Source organism: Vombatus ursinus, unplaced genomic scaffold, assembly GCF_900497805.2.
Source record: "Vombatus ursinus unplaced genomic scaffold, bare-nosed wombat genome assembly UNPS02014803.1, whole genome shotgun sequence".
Classification (NCBI taxonomy): domain Eukaryota; kingdom Metazoa; phylum Chordata; class Mammalia; order Diprotodontia; family Vombatidae; genus Vombatus; species Vombatus ursinus.
Window position 1 is genome coordinate 4,506,147 of NW_020954581.1, and position 3,834 is coordinate 4,509,980.

General features: G+C 38.1%; 1 pseudogene; it reads right to left on the bottom strand.

The window, feature by feature from the left end:
* Nucleotides 1-2,261: 2,261 nt before the first annotated feature.
* LOC114051521 lies at nucleotides 2,262-2,558 on the bottom strand (annotated as a pseudogene).
* Nucleotides 2,559-3,834: the final 1,276 nt, after the last annotated feature.

Below are 3,834 nucleotides of genomic sequence, written 5' to 3' on the forward strand. Positions count from 1 at the left end.
AGAGAGAGAGAGAGAGAGAGAGAGAGAGAGAGAGAGAGAGAGAGAGAGTGAGAGCATAAGGTTTAGAATGCTTGACCTGATGTTAGGAAGACCTAAGTTAAAATCCAGCCTCAAAGGCTAAACAATTTTGTGACCCCAGGCAAGTCACTAAACTTTTGTCTGTCTTAGTTTCCTCATCTGTAAAATGGTGATAATAATAGCACGTACGTCCCAGGCTTTCTGTGAAGATAACATGAGATAATAGTTCCAAAGTGCTTCATAAACCTTAAAGCCCTATATACATACATATATATACACATATATATGTGTGCATGTGTGTACACATGATTTCACACAAATATGCATTTATGTATGTAGTTACATAATACACACATAATCTACATACAGCAACATCTATATCTCCATTTTATCTACCTATTCATCTATCTATCTATGCACACATCTACATATACAAGTATATACACCACCTGGTAGCCATATACCAGCTGGTAGTCATTCTTTTAAGAATGAACCTCTCAAAAAAATAAAAGAAAAATGAGGTCAGTACTTGGAAACTGACACTGATTTACTCATTAAGCCTCTACTTAAAACTTTTTTTTTTTTAAGCTTAGTAGGAGTTTCCCAACCTTGGGCTTCATTGGATTAGCCTTTACAAACTTGTGGTCCCGTCCACATCACAATAAATCATTTAAGTAGGACTCTAGTGGAAGACAAATAAAAAAAAAGTATGATATTTGCACAATGATTCAATAGCATCTTATATTTTTAAAAACATAATCATTTAGTAGCACACCCACACACTATTATCGGCATGTAGTTTTCCTGAGTCTTTTTCTCTATGACCTCTACTCAATCATTGTCTCAAAAATCACAGTTGGTAGCAAGAAGGAGCATGTGAAGAAGTGTGACCTGGACATTTGACCAGAATTTTTGATATCACAGAATAGTAATAGTGACATTTATATAACATAAAAGTTTTGCACAGTGCTCTCCCTACTAATTAATTCATATGAGTCTCACAACATCTCTATGAGGTAAATATCAAATTGGTGATTCTTTTTGTTCTAGAAGAAGAAATAAAAGTTTAGGGGAGGTAGAGATATGCACACTTTTGGAGATAGTCAGCAAAGGGAAGGCACTAGAAATAAGGGGAATTAAGAAAAGTTTCTGCCACTAAGTGGTATATTAACCAGTGCTTAAAGGAAGCAAATAGAGCCCGGAGGTAGAGATGAGGAAGGAGACTATTCTAAGCATGGTAGATAGCCTGAGTTGAGATGGGTTATTGTGTGTAAGCAACAAAGAGGCTAACATTATTTTTAATACTTTACTCCCCTCCACATAAAGTACAAGAAAACTAAAAAGTTAGAATGACGTTATGAAGGGTTTTAAATCTAAATGCACAATGTTATATTTGATCTTAGAGATGATAGAAGGCATTGAAGTTTACTGAAATGGAGTCTGACATGGTCAGACGTGCCCTTTTGGAAGATCACTGTGATGGCTAAATAGATTATGGATTTGAATTGAGAAAGACTTGAGTTAGACCAACCACAAAGTCGCTGCAGTAGTAGAGGCATGACATAATTAGAGCATGCACTGGACTGGTGATAGCATCAGAGGAGAGAAGGTGGAATGTATGGGAGATATTGTAAAGGTAGAATGAGAGACGTTGCAAAAGTAGAATTGACAGAACTTAGCAACAGATATAAGGGCAAGAAAGAGTCTAGAATGACACACATTTTGAGCATAAGTGAGTAGGAGGATTCCCTGACCAGAATGGGGAAGTTAAATTAATAATAATAATATAGACGGGTAGCTAGGTAGCTCAGTGGATAAGAGTGCCAGATCTGGAGTCAGGAAGATGTATCTTTCTGAATCCAAATCTGACCTCAGACATTTACTAGCTGTGTGACCCTGAGCAAGTCACTCAATCCTGTTTGCCTTGGTTTCCTCATCTGTAAAATGAGCTGAAGAAGAAAATGTCACACCCCTCCAGTATTTTTGCCAAGAAAACAAAAAAAAAAAATGGGTTACAAAGAGTCAGACATGACTGTAAATAGAAAGATCGATTGGTCAATAACATTTGGGGAAGAGGGGAGAAAGAAGGAATTATTTTTTGGACATATTGAGTTTAGGATGTCTATGGGACATCCAGTTACAGATGTCCAATAGGTAGTTTGAAATGTATGACACTTAAATGATTGTTGATTGACACAAAAGATCTCTTTCTATCTGCAAAGGTAACTATATTCTTTTTTTCCCTGTTTTTCTGATTTATTAAGACATTTTCCACAAGATTTCTTCAATTAGAAGTTCTTTGAAACGATACCATCATTTTTTGCCAGCTGGAGAATAGAGTCATCAGATTCTCCCATTCTACGAATCGCTCCACAAATGGCGCAAGTTTTAAACTGGCCATTGACTGTGCCTGTGACTTTGTCAACCTCGGCCACGTTCATCTGGATGGTTGTGTGGTCCTTGGCCCCAATGATCCTGTTGCTTGCGGAGCATTTCCGGGGCACGTACAGATCCACAAACTCGCCGGTGTCGTTTTGCATGTTGTAAGCCAAGGGGCTGAGTGCAAATGCGAAAGTGGCAGAAGAGAAAAAAAAAAGGTAACTATATTCTTTACCCAGTTTGTAAAGCAATGTAGGAGAGAGTGAACACAGGCTGAAAACTAAGAAAGGAATATGACAAAAATAGGTTAACTGCTGAACTGTAACTTAACTTTTCCAAAGCTTATAATAATCCTAGCATCCAGTGAGATAGGAGAAAGACAGAAGGGACATAAAGAATAAAAGACTATAGAAGAAATAGACAGCCCAATCTCCACCCTATCTCAGATGGTACTAATTATTATTAAGCAAACTAACCCTTGTCTCTACTTGGCTTCCTCCAATCTCCTGGAAGACAGAGCTGACATCCAGAAACATGTTCCCACATTGGATGTAGACAATAGGCTTCCTAGCAATCCAAATATTTGGAAGTAGCACTGGCCCTTGATGTGGGACTTTAGATGTGGGGTTGCAGAATAACTGTCTGAATTCAACTATGTACTGAACAAGAGCAGAAAGAGGAACAGGCCCAATGACTCATCCATCAGCAGATACTTAGCAAATTCATTAAATTCACATTCTCTGGAGTCCAGCTAACTTCTCATTTGTTGATTGTTTTCTTCCCTGTTTTTACTGGCCTGGCCACTTTGAGACTCCTTTCTCAGTTCCTGATTGAGTACTGCTGATACTTTAAAAAAATCAAATTGTTTGGACTAAGAAGCTTTTAATTGGCTCGTCATTGAAAACATTTCTATCTTTGAACCTGATAGCTTTGAGATTTTAAAGGGAAGTCACATTCAGTGGGGAAGAGTGCCTGCCAACCTGGCTCCCATAGTGAGGGCATGAGCCTTTTGGAGTCTGATACTTTATACAAAAAGAAGGGACTCCAAAAATGTTGGGATAAAAGGAGTTCTCTTTCTTTTCTTTTGAGTTCACACATAGAGACATTTGAGCTGAATTAGGTATATGCAAACCAGAGTTGTAATCAGTTACCAACTAAAATGATTCTTTCCTGGCTATGGGAATGAAGTGTTTAAGAATTCTAGGGAATCACAAAGTCTTAAAGCCAAAAATGACCTCAGAGGCAATCTAAGGCAGCTTGGTAAAGAAACCTACTCTGTAGCATGCCCATAAAACGGTCACACAGTGAGGAGTGGGCTCCTACCTCTAGTAGGAGCCCATATTTTTGCAAGCCTCTTATTGTACCCTTCCATTCATCAAGCATTAATTTAATAACTACCATGTACTACATTATGCTGGTGGTGAAGACACAGAAGAC